Raw genomic sequence first — 24,913 nt, 5'->3', positions numbered from 1 at the left:
TGCTGTTCTGCTTCCAGTTCCTTTAGGTGTGCTGTTAGATTTTGTATTTGGGATTTTTCTTGTTTCTTGAGATAGGCCTGGATTGCAATGTATTTTCCTCTCAGGACTGCCTTTGCTGCGTCCCAAAGCGTTTGGATTGTTGTATTTTCATTTTCGTTTGTTTCCATATATTTTTTAATTTCTTCTCTAATTGCCTGGTTGACCCACTCATTCGTTAGTAGGGTGTTCTTTAACCTCCATGCTTTTGGAGGTTTTCCAGACTTTTTCCTGTGGTTGATTTCAAGCTTCATGGCATTGTGGTCTGAAAGTAAGCATGGTATAATTTCAATTCTGGTAAACTTATGAAGGGCTGTTTTGTGACCCAGTATATGATCTATCTTGGAGAATGTTCCATGTGCACTCGAGAAGAAAGTATATTCTGTTGCTTTGGGATGCAGAGTTCTAAATATATCTGTCAAGTCCATCTCATCCAATGTCTCATTCAGGGCCCTTGTTTCTTTATTGACCGTGTGTCTAGTTGATCTATCCATTTCTGTAAGTGGTGTATTAAAGTCCCCTGCAATTACCACATTCTTATCAATAAGGTTGCTTATGTTTATGAGTAATTGTTTTATATATTTGGGGGCTCCGGTATTCGGCGCATAGACATTTATAATTGTTAGCTCTTCCTGATGGATAGACCCTGTAACTATTATATAATGTCCTTCTTCATCTCTTGTTACAGCCTTTAATTTAAAGTCTAGTTTGTCTGATATAAGTATGGCTACTCCAGCTTTCTTTTGGCTTCCAGTCGCATGATAAATAGTTCTCCATCCCCTCACTCTCAATCTAAAGGTGTCCTCAGGTCTAAAATGAGTCTCTTGTAGACAGCAAATTGATGGGTCTTGTTTTTTTATCCATTCTGATACCCTATGTCTTTTGGTTGGCGCATTTAATCCATTTACATTCAGTGTTATTATAGAAAGATACGGGTTTAGAGTCATTGTGATGTCTGTATGTTTTATGCTTATAGTGATGTCTCTGGGACTTTGTCTCACAGGGTCCCCCTTAGGATCTCTTGTAGGGCTGGTTTAGTGGTGACAAATTCCTTCAGTTTTTGTTTGTTTGGGAAGACCTTTATCTCTCCTTCTATTCTAAATGACAGACTTGCTGGATAAAGGATTCTTGGCTGCATATTTTTTCTGTCTAGCACCCTGAAAATCTCTTGCCAATTCTTTCTGGCCTGCCAAGTTTCAAAAGAGAGATCAGTCACGAGTCTTATAGGTCTCCCTTTATATGTGAGGGCACGTTTACCCCTTGCTGCTTTCAGAATTTTCTCTTTATCCATGTATTTTGCCAGTTTCACTATGATATGTCGTGCAGAAGATCGATTCAAGTTACGTCTGAAGGGAGTTCTCTGTGCCTCTTGGATTTCAATGCCTTTTTCCTTCCCCAGTTCAGGGAAGTTCTCAGCTATGATTTCTTCAAGTACCCCTTCAGCACCTTTCCCTCTCTCTTCCTCCTCTGGGATACCAATTATGCGTATATTATTTCTTTTTAGTGTATCACTTAATTCTCTAATTTTCCCCTCATACTCCTGGATTTTTTTATCTCTCTTTTTCTCAGCTTCCTCTTTTTCCATAACTTTATCTTCTAGTTCACCTATTCTCTCCTCTGCCTCTTCAAGCCGAGCTGTGGTGGTTTCCATTTTGTTATGCATTTCGTTTAAAGCGTTTTTCAGCTCCTCGTGACTGTTCCTTAGTCCCTTGATCTCTGTAGCAAGAGATTCTCTGCTGTCCTGTATACTGTTTTCAAGCCCAGCGATTAATTTTATGACTATTATTCTAAATTCACTTTCTGTTATATTATTTAAATCCTTTTTGATCAGCTCATTAGCTGTTGTTATTTCCTGGAGATTCTTCTGAGGGGAGTTCTTCCGCTTGGTCATTTTGGATAGTCCCTGGCGTGGTGAGGACCTGCAGGGCACTTCCCCTGTGCTGTGGTGTATACCTGGAGTTGGTGGGCGGGGCCGCAGTCAGACCTGATGTCTGCCCCCAGCCCACCGCTGGGGCCACAGTCAGACTGGTGTGTGTCTTCTCTTCCCCTCTCCTAGGGGCGGGATTCACTGTGGGGTGGTGTGGCTCGTCTGGGCTACTTGCACCCTGCCAGGCTTGTGATGCTGGGGATCTGGCGTATTAGCTGGGGTGGGTAGGCAAGGTGCTCGGGGGCAGGAGGGGCAGGCTTAGATCGCTTCTCCTTAGGTGATCCACTTCAGGAGGGGCCCTGTGGCAGCGGGAGGGAGTCAGATCCGCTGCCGGAGGTTTGGCTCCGCAGAAGCGCAGAGTTGGGTGTTTGCGCGGAGCCAGCAAGTTCCCTGGCAGGAACCGGTTCCCTTTGGGATTTCGGCTGGGGGATGGGCGGGGGAAATGGCGCTGGCGAGCGCCTTTGTTCCCCACCAAACTGAGCTCTGTTGTCAGGGGGCTCAGCAGCTCTCCCTCCCTTTGTCCTCCAGCCTTCCCGCTTTCCGAGCAGAGCTGTTAATTTCTGACCTCCCAGACGCTAAGTCGCGCTTGCTGTCGGAACACAGTCCGCCCGGCCCCTCCGCTTTTGCAAGCCCGACTCGGGGGCTCTGCTTGGCCGGCGAGCCGCCCCTCCGCCCCGGCTCCCTCCCGCCAGTCCGTGGAGCGCGCACCGCCTCGCCGCCCTTCCTACCCTCTTCCGTGGGCCTCTCGTCTGCGTTTGGCTCCGGCGACTCTGTTCTGCTAATCCTCTGGCGGTTTTCTGGGTTATTTAGGCAGGTGTAGATGGAATCTAAGTGATCAGCAGGACGTGCGGTGAGCCCAGCGTCCTCCTAAGCCGCCATCTTGCCGCCTCCCCTCGAGGGTTCTTAGTTTTGTGATAGAATTCAGGAGCAGGCCATTTAGAGAAAGGAACAAAGATGAAGTGTAGAAGTAAGAAAGGAGCTGCTTCACAAAGTAGCAGTCTCCCCTCCCAGGTGAAGAATAGGACCCATTTTTGCCTTTAAGGCAGTGTTTTGTTAAGTTTTTTATTTGTTTGTTAGTTTTAACTAACTGTGTAGCAAGCGGCTTATTCTTTAACTTTCAGTTTATCATTCACATTGGGCAGTTAGTTTTTCCATTGTTGTAGAATTGTGGAATTACCCACAGGGAGCAATTTTAAGAAAGTCCAGCCTTTGTGGCTTTTATTGCCAGAGGGAGTGGGGTCTTGTGATTTTCCATAAGTAGGATCTTGTGACTATTTTAGGAATTGCTGACTTTTAGGTTAAGGGTCAGCCAGAAACCAAAAATAGCTTTACTTTGGTCAACTTGTCTCCCTCGTCTCCCTTCCCCCTGCCTCAATTGGATACTTAACAGGTAGTTATGAAATATAATTGAAAAGAAAAAGAAGCTAGATCCTATTTGCTAATATGTCAGAAATTACAAATTATACTGGAATAAATTAAACAAAGTTGCACAAGAACTTTAAGGACAAAAAGAAAAAAATGATGCATTTGTGGGAAGGCATTAAAGTAGAATGAGTTAAATTAATTAAATGAGTTCAAAACCCTATTCATTAGTCAGAAGACTATCATAAAAATGTCAATTCTTCTGAATTTCTAATTCCATTCACAGTTTTAGAAGAGTATTTTTTAAAGAGTGAACAATGAGGTACCTGGGTGGTTCAGTTTAAGCGTCCGACTCTTGATTTTGGCTCAGGTCATGATCTCATGGTTCAGGGGATCAAGCCCGTCATGTGGCTTTGTGCTGACAGCAGTGAGCCTACTTGGGCTTCTCTCCCTCTCTTTCTGCCCCTCCCGTCTGCACGTGTGTGCATGTGTGGGCACGATCTCAAATAATAAGCATTTAAAGGAACTGGACAAGCTTATCTTAAAATGTGTTGTATAGAAGGCAAATGTTTAATAATCATCAAAATAGAGTTTGCCTTACCAAATATCAATATTTATTATGAAGCAATGATAATTAGGACAATATGGAATTTGTTATTGGTGCAAGTAGCAAAAAGTACCATTTCAAAAGAATGCCTGGAAACATATCTACACACATAGGAAAGAATGATACGTGAGAGAGGTGACATTGCAAACCAGAGGAGATTATTATTATTTTTTAATGTATGTTTATTGTGAAAGAGAGAGGGAGAGAGAATTCCAAGCAGACTCTGTGCTGTCAGTGCAAAGCCCGACACCTGGCTCAATCTCACAAATCATGTGTTCAAGCAGACACAACCAACTCTGCCACTCACGTGCCCCAGAGATTATTTAAATTGTATTGGGAAATGAGTTATCCATTTGGAAAACAATAAATAAATTGGATCTCTATTTAATATCACACACACAGACACACATAGCAATTCTTATTGCATTGAGGATTGAAGTTAAAAAAAAGTTGGCTTTATAAAAGTGAGAATCTTCTGTTTATCAACAGCAAAACGAAATATCTACTACAGCTAGGGAGAAGGTTGAGTGCAATGTCTGTAACTGACAAAGGATTATTATTTAGAATATGAAAAGGACTTCTTTGATTATAAAGAGAAAATGAGGCACTTTATTTTAAAATGGGCAAAAGATATGAAAAAAAAGCAATTCTAAAAGAGGAAAAAATGAATACCCAGTAAACACAAGAAAAGCTATTCAAGTACATTCTGTTAAGAAAAAGCAAATGAAAAGCTTCCCTTTCTTTCATAGCTATCAAAATAATTAAAATTAAAACCCTGACAATACCAAGTGTTTGCATGCATGAGGAACAAAGGCAGATGATGAACAGTCATATTGATAGAAACACTTTGAAGAGCACCTTATCAGCAGATGTAAATTTCAAGATGTGCATATACTAAGACCCACAACTTCTATTTCTATATATTGTAGAGAAATCCTCACATGTGTACCATGAAACTTGCTTGAGAACGTTAAATCCTCTTTTCATTGATTATACTTGCAAATTGGAGTCAACCTATGGTGCTATCAACAATGGATCAGTAATAAACTGTGTTAGCAAATTCAAACAACAGAATATCAATCAGCAGTGTTAAGAATTTAATGTGTATCTGTCAACTTGAATATATCTCACAAATTCAAATGATGGGTTTTAAAAGAGCCAAGTAAGGAAAATATGTATCTTTGATAGCATATTCAAAAAGTTTTAAAACCTGCAAAAATTGTTATATGTTTTAGAGATTCAGGCATACATAGAGGAAGCAAAAAATGGAAATGGAAATGCCAAACTGTAGAAAGTGGTTATCTGTGTGGAGAGAGGTGGGGTGAATGAGTGAAGAGGAGATCATGGAGAGCTTCAGTTATGTTTGTTATATTTTATTTTTTCAATATATGAAGGAAGCACAGGTGTTTTCATATTTTTATTCATTTAATACCTAAAATCTTTTTTACTAGTATTCACTAGAAATAAAAATATTTATTGCCTATATATGGAAATTCTGCTCAAACACACATTTACAAATATCATAAAAAGGCTTGTTTTCTATCCTACTGAAGTAGAAGTAATATTGACAATATATCAGGTTGTATCAGGGGTGAGTATGATGAAGAAAAAATGTAAAGAGGCAGTTTGGGTATAAGCACCTGTAATAAAAGCAAGTCCTCCTTAAGAAAACCATACTCCCCTTTAATATTTGTTTGTTTCCCTTGAACATATTTTACCTGGCTATGTTTCCATAAAATACAAGACACTCTTAGAAAGAGACTGGAATTTAAAAAAAAAAGTAAGCTTTTCTCATTATTATATAATTTCTCCATTATTATAGGATTTGAAATGTTAAAAACATTCTGGAAATTTTTAAAGGTTAGAGAATATACTTAGGTCATTCTATAGAGAATATATTAAGTCATTTCTTATTACTTAGATCTTAAATTTTGGAAAGGTTAACCTCTCCTTTCAATAGTTATGGAGAAGATAATTATGAGATACTTAATTGTCTCTTTCTTTAAGGACTCCATTGCTTGACTGAAACCTATTCTTGCTGCCAGCACTTACTAAGATTGCTAGAAGGACATCTTGCTTCACAGTGTTGGCTCTAATTTGAGACGAAATAATGCATCTAACTATGCTGTCATCTGTAATTCATGGCCACTCATAAGTGCAGTTCATTGAAGTCTCACCACTGCTCCAACCTCCGTCACTGCAGCAAGCAAGATTCATTGCATTTTTATTTCTTTTCTTATCTAAATTATTTTGTTAACCATTTAGAGGGTTTGAGCAGTAAATTGTTCTCAATAAACAATAAAAGTTCTAACTTGATGATATCCCTTTAAAGCGAGAGTTTGGATTTACTTACCTTTTTCTTACCCTTTTTAGAACATGGCTATAAAACTAACAAAATGTTTCTGATAGTTTCTTAACTGAGTCCTCTTCCAAATGTCATATGTTTGGTTGGACTGTTTTATTTTATTTTTTTCATTTTTTTTAAATGACTAGCTTTTCTCTCTGCACCTACTAGTGCAACTCCATCAGCCTCACTTACAAACCACTAACGAGGCAGAGCTTGAGCCTTGTTGTCTTAATCCTGGCTATTCTGGCTTTACACTGAGAAGTTGCATGAGCAATGTATCAAGTCTGAATTAATTTGTTCTAGTATCCCTGAGTTGTGTTTTTGTTTTTTTGTTTGTTTGTTTGTTTGTTTTTTTGTTTTGTTTTTGTTTTTTGTTTGTTTTTGATTTAGATAGATACTTGCCAGAGGGAATAAAAGTTCTGTTTGGAAACTTTGAAACATACCATACTTTAGGATTGATTACAAAGACTTTGTCATCTAGATATTATGACATATTAATAGTTTTGTCATTTTGTAATCTTGCAAAAAAGAACGAGTTTTTAAAAATTTCATCCTTTTTATGCCAAGGGGGAAGTATTAAACTCTCAGCTTCTTTTTTGTCTTATAATTCACTTACTTAAAGGCCAGTAAATTCTGCCTTTAAAATACTTTCCCTGAATTCTCTAAGGCAAAATCTTACTATTATTTCCTAAGAAGGTTTAAAAGAGAATTCGGGGGTATAATTTGGGGGTTAAAGAGTAAGGGGGGAATTAACTTAAAAAACTCATAAATTATTGAAAATATTTTTTTTAGCTCTCCAGAGATTATTAAAGACAACTCTCTGTCTTGAAAGGCTTACTTTCAAGATGCAAATTAACACAATTATCTTAGTTGAAAACATATTTAGGAGGTATGTAATCAAAATAATAAATCAGTTAAATAAAGCTGACATGTGCAATCACATTTGGTAAGTAAATAATTTCTAATGAGAAACTTTAAGGAATATGTTTAGCATACTTGTAAGAGTGGAGCACATTTTCTGCAGAGTCATTACTGCTCCTCAGCTTATGCTAAATTTTACATTTCTAACCCAGGAACTAATAAAGTAACAAGTAAATGTATAGGAAGCTCAAATAAATACAAAAGCATGAATAGATTTAGAATTATCAAAGTAATTTTATGTTAATTCTGCATTACTAACTGAGATAAAAGCAGCCTCTGGACTCTCATGGATTGGTTACTAAATTAATCAACTCCAGCTTAATTTTTAATTATAATCACTGTTTTTAGTTCTTGAAGTGCAGTTCTGGGGTGGCTGGGTGGCTCAGTCAGTTAAGTGTCCTACTTTGGCTCAGGTCATGATCTCGTGGTTCCTGAGTTTGAGCCCTGCATCAGGGTCTGTGCTGACAGCTCAGAGCCTGGAGCCTGCTTTGGATTCTGTGTCTCCCTCTGTCTCTCTGCCCCTCCCCGACTCATGCTCTGTCTTTCTCTGTCTCTCAAAAATGAATAAACATTAAAAAAATTAAAATGAAATGCATTTCCATAAATCATTAAGTCTTGGGTCCCAGAAAAATCTTTTGTATATAAAAAATAAAGTTCATGGTTTGCTGAAGTTGCAATCCCTTACTGCAGGAACACACAAATAACTAAAAAAAAAAAAAAAAAAGAAAGAAAGAAAGAAAGAAAGAAATCTAAACAGAGAATGAAAAGCCCAAATGCCAAATGAGTTTAGCTCATTAAGGAAGGTGAAATTAGTTGTCTTAATTATTAAATACCATGAAAGCATTTTAACAATGCTATACTTTTAGTAGTTGATCTAAGTAATTTAACTCTGAGGTTCATTAGAATATTTTCAAGGCTCATACCTGCTTTTTTTAGTTACAATATTTCTTGTAATATGATACTGTAAACTAGAAGACAAAGTCTGGGCTCCAATAATTTGAGCTAAAGCTAGACTCTCTTGAATGAATTTATGATAGAAATAGGTGTAAAACTTGTAAATGAATCACTGGGAAGTCACACAGAGTGAAATGAAAATGAAATGAAATGAAAAAGCAAAAGAACGTCTAGTAGCATTTAAGTATCTAATTATTGAATTTAGGTTAAAAACAAAATACTGCATTTTAGAAGAGTGGGTTCTTTGGCAGGAGGCCAGAGAGTAGGCTGGGCTCTCCCAACCTGTCCCCAGGTAGTTGGCATGCCAAGACCGTTGTCCAGGGAGTCAGAAATGCTTTTGAATAGAAGGAGCAAGAAGTTCCAGTCCTTAGCTGTGGCCCACAGGAGGAGCAATGTCCGTAGTGTCAGCAAATGAATCCAACTCTTGTAACCAATGTTAGTTTATTTAATTTAATGTCTAGCTTTTATTTATTTAGTGGTATTTGTTCAAAGAGCTGTTAAAAATAAATAGAGGGGTGCCTGTGTGGCTCAGTCAGTTGAGCATCTGACTCTTTTTTTTTTAATTTGTTTTAATGTTTATTTATTTCTGAGAGATAGAGAGAGACAAGTGTGAACAGGAGAGGGGCAGAAAGAGGGAGACACAGAATCTGAAGCAGGCTCCAGGCTCTGAGCTTTCAGCGCAGAGCCTGACGCGGGGCTTGAACCCACGAACTGCGAGATCATGACCTGAGCCAAAGTCAGATGCTTAACTGACTGAGCCACCCAGGCGCCCCTCAGTTGAGCATCTGACTCTTGATTTTTGCTCAGGTCATGACCTCACCACTCATGGGATTGAGCCCCATGTCAAGAGCCTGCTTGAGATTCTCTCTTTCCCTCTCTGTCTGCCCCTCCACTGCTTGCACTCATGTATGCGTGCTCTCTCAAGATAAATAAATAAAAATATTTAAAACAGTAAACATTCAAAAGATAAATAGAAAATGATCACTGATATTGGGAATTAATTTTTTAATTTACATAATTCTAAATTAATATGCTAATACCTATAATTGGTAAATTAGGCATTAAATTCCACTTGAAGTGTTTGGCTCCTGGAGAACAGTGATGATTCTGGTTCATCTTTACTTGGATATTGTTCTAAATCATAATCTGTTAGAGTACCCATTTGTCCTATATTTCCAGAAAAGAAATAGTAGTACAATATATACCAAAATTCAGTAACTACACAGGACTGTTGGAAGCTCAGAAAACATTTGCATAGAGAGCTTTCATAAGTAAACTAACAAAACTTGCTTTATATCATTATACACAGTAGACAAATATTATTTGTAAAGATAAATTTTCAAATTGGTAAAAATCAATTAATTTCACTTTTCTCTTGCATGAGAGAAAGAACATAAATTAGAACAGTGTGTAGACATGAGCAAATAGACCATTGAAGATAATATGACATTGCATAGGATGTTGAAAGCTTTGCCAGTGCATTTTTTATTAATGTCATTGATTCTTGTTATAAAAATAATTAACATTTACTGAAAGTTTATTTTTCTATTTACTTGCCACATTGCTTTATGTGTATACTCAAAACCACCCTGTTGTGTCAGCACAACTCAGTTTTTCAAAGGAGAGAACTGTGATTTAGAGATTTAAATGTTTTTGACATCTAATACTGACCAAATGGGAAGCAGAGACTGAACTCGGCTTTCTGTAACTTCCTTTAGTCCTCTACATATTGCCCTTTTATCTTGAATTTTTTTGTGTGTCCAAATCTCATAAAGCTCAGAGATTTGCCTTCTTTTATTCTGATGAATCATTGTATGGTTAGTCATGATTATAGTTTTTCTTTATATACATCAACAGCAAAAAAGCAAGCGAGAGAAGTGCTTATTTGTCAAGAAGTAGGAAAATAGGTTAAGTTAGGTAGAGGTTGAAAAGAGTTAAAAATCTAAATCAAGAGCTAGTTTGAATTGACTAGCTATTAATATTAGGCACACAAGGAATACTAATATAAAAGTAGAGAAATAAACTTTCCTAATGTAATAGTTTACAGATTGGAAACACCATGATTTTCTGAATTTCAGGGGAGGAGGGAAAGAGAGACCACATTGCGAGCGCAGGAAAATGCAACTGGCAAGAGTGAAAAAAGTATGACATAGATGTTATATACACTCAACCAATGGCAAACAGTCCCCCACTCATGATGGTTTGATTTAGGATTTTTTGACTGTATGAGAAAGTGATATGCATTCAGTAGAAACTTTGCTTTCGATTTTGACTTTTGGCATTTTCCGAGGCTAGCAATATGTGTTACGTGACTCTTACGATGGTGTGTAGTGGCAGTGTCCTGCACAGGTCCCAGTCAGCCACGTGATCTTGAGGGTAAACAACCAACTGACATATTTACAACCATTCTGTACCCATATAGAAATTCTTATTTTCAATTACAATATTGTATATAAGATATAAATGCTTAATTAGAAAATAGGCCTTGTATTAGATGATTTTGCCCACCTTTAAACTAATGTAAGTATTCTGAACCCATTTAAGGAAAGTTAGGCTAAGCACTGATCTCTGTTAGGTTAAATGCATTTTCGGCTTAAAATATTTTCAAGTAAAATAGCTTTATCTGGACATGATCTCATCATAAGTCAAGGAAGATCTGTTATGAAATATATTTTTAATCAAATGATTTATTTCATGTTCTCATTGGTTTCCCAACCTTGGTCCCTTCTTTTCCACATGGTTGAGCCTTTTGGTCTCTGCATGTAAACCCTACACCTGGTCTCATGGTTGTGAACCTTCCCATGAGTCATGAAGAGGTACTGGCTTTGTTTTGCTGCAGTAACAAATCCCCTGAAGCCTAGTAGCCTAAAACAACACAAAACATTCTTAAATGTATTATCTTACATTTCTGTAGGTTAGAAATTTGACACACTGGATTAAAAGTAAGGTATTGACCAGGTTGCATTCCTCTCTATAGGCGCTGGGCATATGGGCTCTAAGGAGAATCCGTTTCTAGGTGTTTTCCAGCATAGCCTCCTTTTCTCTATATTCAAAGACAGCGATGACAGGCGTAGTTCTCACATTCCATTACTCTAGCCTCTTTTGTAGTCCTATGTCCATCTGATTCTCTTCTGCCTCCAACTTTTAAGGACTTCTGTGATCACTTTAGCCTTTTCCAGATATCCAAGATAGCCTCCTGATCTCGAAGTCCTAGACTTAATCAAATCTGCGAAGTCCTCTTTACTGTGTAGAATAATATATTCATAGGTTCTTGAAGGTTAGGACAAAAAAAAATCTTTGAAGAAAGTAGATTACTCTGCCTATTACAAAGCATTTAAGATTTGCAGGCCAAAATAATGATAACTCAGCAGTGTCAAATAGTTTGCTTATTTAGTTTTATTTTTTTTTCAAAGTTTTTTATTTATTTTTTGGGACAGAGAGAGACAGAGCATGAATGGGGGAGGGGCAGAGAGAGAGGGAGACACAGAATCGGAAACAGGCTCCAGGCTCCGAGCCATCAGCCCAGAGCCCGACACGGGGCTCGAACCCACGGACCGCAAGATCGTGACCTGGCCGAAGTCGGACGCTCAACCGACTGTGCCACCCAGGCGCCCCAGCTTATTTAGTTTTAATTATTTTTTTTTGGTCCAATTAAAGTGAGAATCTTTTTTTATTCTGAGATGACTAGATTATATAATACTTTAAACATGGTAATTAGATATTTTTAGTTATTTATGCTTGATTACCTACTCATTTTTCTCAAACTCCCCAAAGTTAAAAAATGAAAGATAAAATTTATTTAGCATCTACCCTGCAAAATGTGGTTTAAATATATTATCACAAAAGAAAGTGATATTACTTTTTTCTTTAAGTATCTAGCTAATTTTTGTAGTTGGATTATTGATAATATAAAATTCCACTGCTGGTTTTATTAGATCATAAATATCCCTAAGGAAAGGCTCTAGTTGCGGTGCTGGATAATCACTGTATAAGAAGGAATGTCTATTAAAACTACAAGACTATATATATATATATATATATATATATATATATATATATATGTATATATATGTATATATATATATACATATATATATATACACAATAACTTAACCAGACTTTTAATCTCAGTTCTGTTATTTTCTAAGCACCTCCCACCACACACACAAGTAAACAAATATATTATTTAATTTTTCACTGAAGTAATTTTTTTAGGGAATCATGTTACACAGCTTCAGTGATGTCATTCTTATAAAACACAGTATCATTGCCCTCATATTACCATTTTTTTGCTTACAGATGCTGAAGAGACCAAAGAACTCAGGGTTACACAGCATGTTAAAGTGATCAAATTCAAACTCAGATCTGTCTGACCCCAAAGTCTATTGTTTCACATTAAGTTCCCTGGGCGGGGGGGGGGGGGGGGGGGGGCGGGAATTGTGATATGGAGGTTTGCATGCAAGAAGTTTGCTGGAATCAGCATCAGTGAGGGGCCCAAGGATATTGGATTGAGAAGATTTGAATTTAAATAAAATCTCAAAAAGGGCTTCAGCTGATTCCATGGTGAGCTCTGGAACTGTAATGGCCCTTGAGAGTAATCCTTAAACCAAAGGACCAAGTCTTTTATCCTTGCTTGACCAGTTAATGCATATGAGCTGCTCCTTGGGAGAAGTTGTGACCTCACACAAAGAGGCTCTCCCCTGCACAACTGTTGTCAACTGTCAGTATTTCCAGCAGCTAGAAGAATGAGTAGAGCGGTTTCCAAGGAGGGGTCTGGGGAGATCACCAGAGTGTCTACTATACCTGTGCTCTTGCCATGTGTGCTCTTTCCATGTGTGGAAAGTGTCATTTGAGAAAAAACAGTGACTCTATATTAGCTTGAAGGGAGGAGGAGTAGAGAAGGATGCATGAAGTGAAGGGAATGGAGGAAATGAAATCAGGACTGGGACAAGGCTAAGAAAATCAGGCAGAGGCAGAGACATGCATAAGAACCACTCCTCAAATGTACTTCTTGGGATTATGACTAATGGATTGGCTGTTAGAGGTCCATTTCTGTGTATAAATTATAAAATGTAGTGGCACACCAGGGAATCTAAGGGATAGCATTGAAGCCAGAGGCCATGAAGGGAAATTGAAAGTCACTATACAAAGAAATAAGAGCCAGACACTGGGGAAGTAGAAGTAGAATCATAAATAAGGAACCAGAGAATTGGAAATAGGGGCATTGGGTGTCTCAGCTGGTTGTGTCCGACTTAAGCTCAGGTCTTGATCTCATGGTTCATGGGTTCAAGTCCCACATTGGGATTTGCGTTGATAGTGCAGAACCTGCCTCATATTCTGTCTCCCTGTCTCTCTTCTCCTCCCCTGCTCTCTCTCTCCCTCTCAAAACAACAACAACAACAACAACAACAACAACAACATTAAAAAAGAAGAGTTGGAAATAGATTGAAGCTGAGTCAATTTAGGAGTATATCTTGAAAGAGCAAAGATATTTGGAAAAGGAAGCTATAGACATTGGTAGTGTTGGCAGCCCTTTTTTTTTTCTTTATTTCTTTCTTTTTTTTTTTCACCAAAAGAAGTGGTGGTGGTACCTGAGCTCTAGGAAGATTATGATGTCTTCTTCTCATTACTTTATGTTCTGCACATTTGGATCAATTCTTAGAGTGACAAAGAGGACCCTTTATAGGGAGGATAGGGCAACAGCAAGTCACAAAGGGATATATTTTTGATTTGATGGTAGCAGTTTCTATTTTACCAATGAGAGCCCAATAATTGTAAGGTATTTTGTAAGCCAGAAATTTTGCATGTACAGATGAAAGCATATTTTTTTCAATATATGAAGTTTACTATCAAATTGGTTTCCATACAACACCCAGTGCTCATCCCAAAAGGTGCCCTCCTCAGTACCCATCACCCACCCTCCCCTCCCTCCCACCCCCCATCAACCCTCAGTTTGTTCTCAGTTTTTGAGAGTCTCTTATGCTTTGGCTCTCTTCCACTCTAACCTCTTTTTTTTTTCCTTCCCCTCCCCCATGGGTTTCTATTAAGTTTCTCAGGATCCACATAAGAGTGAAACCATATGATATCTGCCTTTCTCTGTATGGCTTATTTCACTTAGCATCAACCTCTCCAGTTCCATCCATGTTGCTACAAAGGGCCATATTTCGTTCTTTCTCATTGCCATGTAGTACTCCATTGTGTATATAAACCACAATTTCTTTATTCATTCATCAGTTGATGGACATTTAGGCTCTTTCCATAATTTGGCTATTGTTGAGAGTGCTGCTATAAACATTGGGTACAAGTGCCCCTATGCCTCAGTACTCCTGTATCCCTTGGGTAAATTCCTAGCAGTGCTACTGCTGGGTCATAGGGTAGGTCTATTTTTAATTTTTTGAAGAACCTCCACACTGTTTTCCAGAGTGGCTGCACCAGTTTGCATTCCCAGCAACAGTGCAAGAGGGTTCCCGTTTCTCCACATCCTCTCCAGCATCTATAGTCTCCTGATTTGTTCATTTTGGCCACTCTGACTGGCGTGAGGTGATATCTGAGTGTGGTTTTGATTTGTATTTCCCTGATGAGGAACGACGTTGAGCATCTTTTCATGTGCCTGTTGGCCATCCGGATGTCTTCTTTAGAGAAGTGTCTATTCATGTTTTCTGCCCATTTCTTCACTGGGTTATTTGTTTTTCAGGTGTGGAGTTTGGTGAGCTCTTTATAGATTTTGGATACTAGCCCTTTGTCCAATATGTCATTTGCAAATATCTTTTCCCATTCCGTTGGTTGCCTTTTAGTTTTGTTGGTTGTTTCCTTTGCTGTGCAGAAGCTTTTAATCTTCATAAGGTCCCAGTAGTTCATTTTTGCTTTTATTCCCTTGCCTTTGGGGATGTGTCAAGTAAGAAATTGCTACGGCTAAGGTCGGAGAGGTCTTTTCCTGCTTTCTCCTCTAGGGTTTTGATGGTTTCCTGTCTCACATTCAGGTCCTTTATCCATTTTGAATTTATTTTTGTGAATGGTGTGAGAAAGTGGTCTAGTTTCAATCTTCTGCATGTTGCTGTCCAGTTCTCCCAGCACCATTTGTTAAAGAGACTGTCTTTTTCCCATTGGATATTCTTTCCTGCTTTGTCAAAGATTAGTTGGCCATATGTTTGTGGGTCTAGTTCTGGGGTTTCTATTCTATTCCATTGGTCTATGTGTCTGTTTTTGTGCCAATACCATGCTGTCTTGATGATTACAGCTTTGTAGTAGAGGCTAAAGTCTGGGATTGTGATGCCTCCTGCTTTGGTCTTCTTCTTCAAAATTATGTTGGCTATTCAGGGCCTTTTGTGGTTCCATATGAATTTTAGGATTGCTTGTTGTAGTTTTGAGAGAATGCTGGTGCAATTTTGATTGAGATTGCATTGAATGTGTAGATAGCTTTGGGTAGTATTGACATTTTGACAATATTTATTCTTCCAATCCATAAGCATGGAATGTTTTTCCATTTCTTTATATCTTCTTCAATTTCCGTCATAAGCTTTGTATAGTTTTCAGCATACAGATCTTTTACATCTTTGATGAGATTTATTCCTAGGTATTTTATGCTTCTTGGTGCAATTGTGAATGGGATCAGTTTCTTTATTTGTCTTTCTGTTGCTTCATTGTTAGTGTATAAGAATGCAAATGATTTCTGTACATTGATTTTGTATCCTGCAACTTTGCTGAATTCATGTATCAGTTCTAGCAGACTTCTGGTGGAGTGTATCGGATTTTCCATGTATAATATCATGTCATCTGCAAAAAGCGAAAGCTTAACTTCATCTTTGCCAATTTTGCTGCCTTTGACTTCCTTTTGTTGTCTGATTGCTGATGCTAGAACTTCCAACATTATGTTAAACAACAGCGGTGAGAGTGGACATCCCTGTCATGTTCCTGATCTCAGGGAAAAAGCTCTCAATTTTTCCCCATTGAGGATGATGTTAGCTGTGGGCTTTTAATAAATGGCTTTTATGATCTTTAAGTATGTTCCTTCTATACCGACTTTCTCGAGGGTTTTTATTAAGAAAGGTTGCTGAATTTTGTCAGAGGTCTTTTCTGCATCCATTGACAGGATCAATTGCTTCTTATCTTTTCTTTTATTAGTGTGATGTATCACATTGATTGATTTGCAAATGTTGAACCAGCCCTGCATCCAAGGAATGAATCCCACTTGATCATGGTGAATAATTATTTTTATATGCTGTTGAATTTGATTTGCTAGTATCTTATTGAGAATGTTTGCTTCCATATTCATCAGGGATATTGGCCTGTAGTTCTCTTTTTTTACTGGGTCTCTGTCTGGTTTAGGTATCAAAGTAATACTGGCTTCATAGAATGAGTCTGGAAGTTTTCCTTCCCTTTCTATTTTTTGGAAGAGCTTGAGAAGGATAGGTATTATCTCTGCTTTAAACGTCTGGTAGAACTCCCCTGGGAAGCCATCTGGTCCTGGACTCTTATTTGTTGGGAGATTTTTGATGACTGATTCAATTTCTTCGCTGGTTATGGGTCTGTTCAAGCTTTCTATTTCCTCCTGATTGAGTTTTGGAAGCGTGTGGGTGTTCAGGAATTTGTCCATTTCTTCCAGGTTGTCCAGTTTGTTGGCATATAATTTTTCATAGTATTCCCTGATAATTGCTTGTAATCTCTGAGGGATTGGTTGTAATAATTCCATTTTCATTCATGATTTTATCTATTTGGGTCATCTCCCTTTTCTTTTTGAGAAGCCTGGCTAGAGGTTTGCCAATTTTGTTTATGTTTTCAAAAAACCAACTCTTGGTTTCGTTGATCTGCTCTACAGTTTTTTTAGATTCTATATTGTTTATTTCTGCTCTGATCTTTATTGTTTCTTTTCTTCTGCTGGGCTTAGGCTGTCTTTGCTGTTCTGCTTCTATTTCCTTTAGGTGTGCTGTTAGATTTTGTATTTGGGATTTTTCTTGATTCTTGAGATAGGCCTGGATTGCAGTGTATTTTCCTCTCAGGACTGCCTTCGCTGTATCCCAAAGCATTTGGATTGTTGTATTTTCATTTTTGTTTGTTTCCATATATTTTTTAATTTCTTCTCGAATTGCCTGGTTGACCCATTCATTCTTTAGTAGGGTGTTCTTTAACCTCCATGCTTTTGGAGGTTTTCCAGACTTTTTCCTGTGGTTGATTTCAAGTTTCATAGCATTATGGTCTGAAAGTATGCATGGTATGATGTCAATTCTTGTATACTTATGAAGGGCTGTTTTGTGACCCAGTATGTGATCTATCTTGGAGAATGTCCCATGTGAACTTGAGAAGAAAGTTTATTCTGTTGCTTTGGGATGCAGAGTTCTAAATATATCTGTCAAGTCCATCTTATCCAATGTTTCATTCAGGGCCCTTGTTTCTTTATTGACCATGTGTCTAGATGATCTATCCATTTCTGTAAGTGGGGTGTTAAAGTCCCCTGCAATTACCACATTCTTATCAATAAGGTTGCTTATGTTTGTGAGTAATTGTTTTATATATTTGGGGGCTCCTGTATTCGGCACATAGACATTTATAATTGTTAGCTCTTCCTGATGGATAGACCCTGTGATTATTATATAATGCCCTTCTTCATCTCTTGTTATAGCCTTTAATTTAAAGTCTAGTTTGTCTGATATAAGTATGGCTACTCCAGCTTTCTTTTGACCTCCAGTGGCATGATAAATAGTTCTCCATCCCCTCACTCTCAATCTGAAGGTGTCCTCAGGTCTAAAATGAGTCTCTTGTAGACAGCAAATAGATGGGTCTTGTTTTTTTATCCATTCTGATACCCTATGTCTTTTGGTTGGCGCATTTAGTCTATTTACATTCAGTGTTATAGAAAGATATGGGTTTAGAGTCATTGTGATGTCCGTAGGTGTCATGCTTGTAGCAATGTCTCTGGTACTTTGTCTCACAGGATCCCCCTTAGGATCTCTTGTAGGGCTGGTTTAATGGTGATGAATTCCTTCAGGTTTTGTTTGTTTGGGAAGACCTTTATCTCTCCTTCTATTCTAAATGACAGACTTGCTGGTTAAAGGATTCTCGGGCGCATATTTTTTCTGTTCATCACATTGAAGATCTCCTGCCATTCCTTTCTGGCCTGTCAAGTTTTGGTAGAGAGATCGGTCACGAATCTTATAGGTCTCCCTTTATATTTTAGAGCACGTTTATCTCTAGCTGCTTTCAGAATGTTCTCTTTATCCTTGTATTTTGCCAGTTTCACTATGATATGTCATGCAGAAGATCGATTCAAGTTACGTCTGAAGGGAGTTCCCTGTGCCTCCTGGATTTCAATGCCTTTTTCCTTCCCCAGATCTGGGAAGTTCTCAGCTATGATTTCTTCAAGTACCCCTTCAGCACCTTTCCCTCTCTCTTCCTCCTCTGGAATACCAATTTTGTGTATATTATTTCTCTTTAGTGCATCACTTAGTTCTCTAATTTTCCCCTCATACTCCTGGATTTTTTTATCTCTCTTTTTCTCAGCTTCTTCTTTTTCCATAAATTAATCTTCTAGTTCACCTATTCTCTCCTCTGCCTCTTCAACCCGAGCCGTAGTTGTCTCCATTTTATTTTGCAGCTCATTGATAGCCTTTTTTAGCTCCTCCTGGCTGTTCTTTAGTCCCTTGATCTCTATAGCAAGAGATTCTCTGCTGTCCTTTATACTGTTTTCAAGCCCAGCAATTAATTTTATGACTGTTATTCTAAATTCACTCTGTTATATTGTTTAAATCATTTTTGATCAGTTCATTAGCTGCTGTTATTTCATGTACATTTTTCTGAGGGGAATTCTTCCATTTCATCATTTTGGATAGTCCCTGGACTGGTGCGGGACTGCGGGGCACTTCCCCTGTGCTGTCTTGAATAACTTGCGTTGGTGGGTGGAGCCGCAGTCAGACCTGATGTCTGCCCCCAGCCCACCACTGGGGCCACAGTCAGACTGGTGTGTGCCTTCTCTTCCCCTCTCCTAGGGGCGGGATTCACTGTGGGGTGGCGTGGCCCGTCTGGGCTACTTGCACACTGCCAGGCTTGTGGTGCTGGGGATCTGGCATATTAGCTGGGGTGGATCGACAAGGTGCACAGGGGCGGGAGGGGCAGGCTCATCTCCCTTTTCCTTCGGAGATCCGCTTCGGGAGGGGCCCTGTGGCATAAGGAGGGAGTCAGACCCGGCAGAGTGATGGATCCGCAGAAGCACAGTGTTGGGTGTTTGCATGGTGCAAGCAAGTTCCCAGGCAGGAACCAGTTCCTTGGGGATTTTGGCTGGGGGATGGGTGAGGGAGATGGCGCTGGCAAGCGCCTTTGTTCCCCACCAAGCTGCGCTCTGTCGTCCAGGGCTCAACAACTCTCCCTCCCGTTGTCCTCTAGCCCTTCCGTTCTCCTGGCAGAGCTCTTAGCTTATAACCTTCCAGATGTCAAGTCCCGCTCACTGTCAGAACACACTCCGTCCGGCCCCTCCGCTTTTGCCAGCCAGACTCAGGGGCTCTGCTTGGCCGCCCCTCAGCCCCGGCTCCCCCCCCCGCCAGTCCCTGGAGCTCGCACCGCCTCTCTCGCACTGCCTCTTCCTACCCTCTTCTGTGGGCCTCTCATCTGCGCCCGGCGCCGGAAACTCTGTTCTGCTAGTCTTCTGGCGGTTTTCTGGGTTATTTAGGCAGGTGTAGGTGGAATCTAAGTGATCAGCAGGACATGTGGTGAGCCCAGAGTCCTCCTATGCTGCCATCTTCCCCTAATTCCTCCAGATGAAAGCATATTGAGCTCTGTTTGTATCAACAGAAATGCAGATGGGTAAATTTTAGAAGAGACATCATCATTCTGATGTTTCTCAGCAAGCACATTCATTTTCCACTGAAGAATATCTAGCATAACCTTTCACAGTTAATAAATGTCAAGACATTGCAAAGGGTATAGTTATAGATAACTGTATAAATGTGCAAGTGAAGATAATAAGTACATGCTCTCTTATGCCATAGCTACACTATGTGTTCACGTGGCTTTCCTATTTAACATACAAGTATTTTATTTTGGTTTAGTATAGTTTTTATGAGAAATGTCATATAAATCAATATGTACATCTTTTTCTTAAGAATTAATCAATTCTTTAGTAATATAGATACAACTTAATTATTGTATTAAATGCAAAACTATTTAAATATTGTCAGAAGATTTTTGTTTAGTACTTAATTACACATAAAGTTTAATGACTAAAGATCCTGGAGCATTGCCTTAAAGAAAGTCAGCATTTAATGTTGTTCCTTTCAGTTCATGAAGTGGTATCAAAGCTCTGAAGGAGAGAATTAGAATTTCCAAACATTTTCCGCAGCAAAATTTATGCCTACCCGTAGGATTAGTTTGAACCAATTAAATTGCTGTTATTCAACCACTTTTTCACTTATACCAACAGATCGTTTGTTTCAAGTGTCAGCCTGTCAACAAAGAGCTTGGCACCGAGCTTGATCTCAAGAACCATGAGATCTGACGCAGGCCGAAATCAAGAGTTGGTTGCTTAACTGACTCAGCCACTCAGGTGCTCCTAAAAAAATATAGTTCTGGTTGGTCTGGTTGGTCCACAAACAATTCTTCTCACAAACAATTCTAGATGGTAGTAGGAAAAATTTACCAGTAAAATTATTAAATATATAAAGGGTAACCCCCCAAATTAATAATCAGCCAAAATATTATTTGGACACAATTCTATCAATATTAAACAAATATTTTTGAACACGCAAAAAAAAATTACTGGGGGTGGGGTGCCTGGGTGGCTCAGTTAGTTAAGCGTCAGACTTCGGCTAAGGTCATGATCTCACGGTTTGTCAGTTTGAGCCCCGCCTTAGGCTCTGTGCAGATAGCGTGGGGCCTGTTTTGGATTTTCTGTCTGTCCTTCTGTATGTCCCTCTGCCTCTCCCCCCCAGAATTTTTTTTTAAAAACTTACTGGGGATGCTATAATGAAAGAGTTGCAAGTTGGATACAAATAATTTAACTCTAGGCAAAGAATAAAAAATTCTTAAGAAATTCTGTACCCATTGTTTACAAAAAAAAAAAAACAAAACAACATAAGAAAGCAAATAGAAACTGAACAGTTAATAGATTTGTTTAAAAATAATGAAGAAATAAAGGTCACAGTATATTTTAACTTATAAAATTTGTTTATTATAATGCATTTATTTTAAACTTAACTATTTTAGGTTACCTTAGTTAAAAGTTTGGTTGAAATCATAAGCAAGTCAGAAAGGTATACAGAGATTTCAAGAATGTTGTTCAAGTAAGTGCTTGTTGTAAACTGGAACACTAAGTCCCCTTGTCTGTCTCATCCAGCTATATTTACTCCATCTTTAATAGAGAAGAACTGGATGTAAGACATCAAGATTCAAATAAATATGCATAATAAAATAATTTAGAAAGTCAGCTTTATCCTCATAAACAGTAAAGTGGTCATCTATTTATATTACCATTTTTTTAGCATTTATATGAACATTATGGTCAGTTTTAATTTTCACACTGGAGAAATGTGAGTTATTTAAACCCAACAGGCAAATAGAAATAAAATATTATAACTGAATTAATGGAGCATCTTGGTGGCTCAGTTGGTTAAGCATCCAACCCTTGGTTTCAGTTCAGGTCATGATCACTTGGTTCATGGGTTTGAGCGCAGAGACAGGCTCTGTGCTAACAGCATGGAGCCTACTTGGGATTCTCTCTCCCCTTCTCTCTCTGCCCCTCCAACACTCATGCTCTTTCTCTCTCTCAAAATAAATAAATGTAAAATAAGATAAAATAAAATAAACTGAATTAAAGAAAATAAAAGCAAGTTAATTGAAAGTTGTATATATATATATAAGTATTTTTTTTAATTTAAAGTAAAATAAATAGAATAAGGAAATGGCTTAAATACCTCAAGTTGAGAAGACTTTTGTTTGTTTGTTTGTTCATTTATTTTGAGATTGAGAAAGAGGTGGGAGAGGGGCAGAGACAAAAGGAGAGAGAGAATCCCAAGCAGGCTCCTCTCAGCATGGAGTACCACAATCGGGCTCAATCCCATGACTGTGAGATCACAACTTGAGTTAATACCAAGAGCTGGACGCTTAACTGACTGAGCCACCCAGGTGCTCCAAGTTGAAAAGACTCTTAGGTAATACTTCTTAGTCATATAAGAATATTTAATTATTTTAGGCTTTGAATCCTTACATTATCCCGCAGATATACTTGTTTCAAATCACTTATTAAAAAAATTGTTAACTTTTCACTTATTGAACAATAACAAAACAAATGGAATTAGATATATGACTGTCTTTTTAAGTAAAAAAAATACTACTAGTTACCATAGTAGTATTTCTTAATACAGAGTTAGTGAAACTGATTATACTAGATTCAACAAACTTCATACTCAAGGCTCAGATACAGCTTTCTAGCCTGTTTAAGAGTTTGTTTTTCCTCTACTCACAATTTTAGCAGAGATGACTGGAATACTTCATTATCAAGAAATCAGTTAAATCTCAAGCACAGTAGATGGATAGTGGGGTGAGGTTAATGATGGTTTAATCCAGTGGCTTTGTAAAAGCCTATTTCTTTCAATGCCCCTTAACTTTTGTGATACATGGCTTTCTTGTACAGTGAAGCCACTCCATCCATTCGTACATTCATTCAACAAACATTTACTGATCTCCCACCGTATGCTATGCACACATGAATGTTACTTCCACAGCAATTTCACATTACAACAAAACATCAGGTTTTGATTTCATATCTCTCAGATGCACTTTGTATGACTACAAACCGCTTAGCCTAGTTACTTTACAAATTTGTAATTCTAGTTTTACCCTTTAATGTGGAGGTAGCAAATTTTTACTGTTTGTACTGTCAGTAGTAGACTCAACCACTTTTCTCATCCCTACAGATAGTTTGGACTAGGAAATTCATGAAACTGTGTTGACTATGCATAAAACTAGTCTGTGGTATATTTCAGTTCAAGTACATATCCCTTTTCTCTTAACTCATGTAAATAGTAGCTGTGGTGACAATAATATCTTAAATCTGGATTCTTAAAAAAGTACAGGAGTTTGAGGTTTATTAGATAAAAGTCAAATCTCAGTAATACTAAATACTAGTGGTATTTCAAACTATTTGCAAAATGTTATTTAATTTGAGATGACTTTGAGGGGAATGGAATAAAACTTTTATTAGTAATACTGACTTAAAATTATGTACAATATTCCTTTTTGTGTATGCTGACATGGGACTATACTAATTAGACATCAAAGACACTCCTAATTAATGCAAGTCTGATTATAAAATAATATTGATAATACAGAATTTTGTCAAAATAGAACTTTTTCTTTTTCCTACTACTGGATAAATGCTAAGACAAACTGAAACATTTATACTCAGAGCAGGAGATATTAATCTTGTAACCAAGTTCTATTTAAATGACTGTCTAATACTATCAAATTATTGCTTGTGGTTGATTGGTTCTTTGTGTTGGATATAGATTTACCAGCAGTAGGTCAGTAAATTTATGCCTTTTGTGTTAGTTTATATTTGATTCCATCATATAAAGGGCATTTTCACCCATGACAATTATTAAATACAGTTAAACATGGAAAGGCTGATTTACATATAAAGCAAATGTATAATTTGGCAGTTGATCTTCATCTTTCACTAAATACACAAACAGTAAAAGAGAAGTTATGTTACGCCTTTAGTGCAATGGTTCATTACAAAGATTCTAAAACAATATGCTCTGTATCACAGTTAAAAGTATATGTAAAGGATATCTGAGTTATTATTTAATAGGGATTTTAATTTAATAGTATAGTATGAACACTGATTTGTATAGTATAGTATAGTATGAACACTAATTAGAGCAGTTATGCTGTTAAGAGGATAGAATATTAGGAAATAAATGAAGGAAAAATCAATAGAAATAATAAATCTCAATGTAAGTAATTTCAGGATAAAATTAATGTTGGTAATATTCTATTTCATACATATACTTACATTTCTACAGCAGCCAAATTATGGAGTAGAATGAGCATTTACTCACATGACCTTGGGTAAGGAAAGACAAAACCCAGAATTCATGCAGAGTGAACAAATGCCTTCTCTTTGGCACTTGATTGGCAACATGTCTTCCTTAAGAACACAGAGTGATGCAGGGGAGTAATCGCCAGATTTGATTGACCTGTGTTTAAATCTCTGTTCTACCATTTACTTTCTATGTGTTCTTGGAAAATTATCTTAAACTCTTGACCCTCACACCCCTGTTTGTAAAATTGGGAGAGTCCTAAAGAATAAATGGGACTAGGTGGATGGTGAAGAACAAGAGCTGAAGAATCTAGAGATCCAGTTCGAATCTTAGCCATGTGTCTAGGTGTGTTGTGTAAAGCTTAGTAAGTTACTTAAGTTCTCTAGCCTCCAGTATAAATGAGAAAAAATAAAACCTAATTCTTACAAATATTTTGAGGATTATGAAATCATGAATATAATATGTGTAACAGAATGCCTAGAGTAGTAATATAATAAAGATTTCAGTTGGAATGTGATGTCGCTAACTTGTATAAGGGAGGTCAGAGAACGCTTTTTGCTAAGTGACATTTGAACAGAGACTTAGAAATAGTGTGACATGCAGAAATCTGTAGGAAGAGTATTTTGAGCACGGAGGAGACCTGGCATGAAGGCCCAGGAACAGATCCAGGCTTAGTGTATTCAAAGTGAGGAGACAGAGTGGAGGAACAGAGTGATCGAATGGAAAAATGGGGA

General features: G+C 37.9%; 1 protein-coding gene across 6 annotated transcripts in view; it reads left to right on the top strand.

Annotated features, from left to right (window-relative positions):
- DGKB (diacylglycerol kinase beta) overlaps positions 1–24,913 on the top strand; it is a 667,308-nt gene that overhangs the window by 376,694 nt on the left and 265,701 nt on the right. The gene's annotated exons all lie outside the window — the stretch shown is intronic.

This window comes from Prionailurus viverrinus, chromosome A2, assembly GCF_022837055.1.
Source record: "Prionailurus viverrinus isolate Anna chromosome A2, UM_Priviv_1.0, whole genome shotgun sequence".
In the NCBI taxonomy this organism is placed as follows: Eukaryota; Metazoa; Chordata; class Mammalia; order Carnivora; family Felidae; genus Prionailurus; species Prionailurus viverrinus.
Note: the sequence above shows the minus strand (reverse complement) of the source record. Positions and strands in the feature narration are given on the sequence as shown.